Genomic DNA, 322 nt, shown 5'->3' on the forward strand with positions numbered 1-322 from the left:
ATGATTCCTATTCGGCATTATGACCCCATTCCGGAATGCTTATTCCGAGGCGGACAGAGCGTCGATGGGCTATAGGCCCATCGGCCGGCCATGTGCTGCAAAAAAATGCATTTCTAACCCCCTACGCTCTATCGGAATGAAGATGCTTCAAAATCATCTCTCCACGATGTCAACTTAAGAATAAATTCAGACCATATTACTACGGGTGCGATCATACCAGCACTAGTGCATCGGATCCCATCAGAACTCCGCAGCTAAGCGTGCTTGGGCAAGATTAGTATTGGGATGGGTGACCTCCTTGGAAGTCCTCGTGTAGCACCTT

The 322-nt window shown here is 48.8% G+C and overlaps 1 non-coding gene across 1 annotated transcript; it reads left to right on the plus strand.

The window, feature by feature from the left end:
* Positions 1-203: 203 nt before the first annotated feature.
* LOC114578440 lies at positions 204-322 on the plus strand. The gene has a single exon (XR_003699469.1). It is a non-coding gene; the product is annotated as a 5S ribosomal RNA (ribosomal RNA).

This window comes from Dendrobium catenatum, unplaced genomic scaffold (genome assembly GCF_001605985.2).
Source record: "Dendrobium catenatum unplaced genomic scaffold, ASM160598v2 original_scaffold_27843, whole genome shotgun sequence".
In the NCBI taxonomy this organism is placed as follows: domain Eukaryota; kingdom Viridiplantae; phylum Streptophyta; class Magnoliopsida; order Asparagales; family Orchidaceae; genus Dendrobium; species Dendrobium catenatum.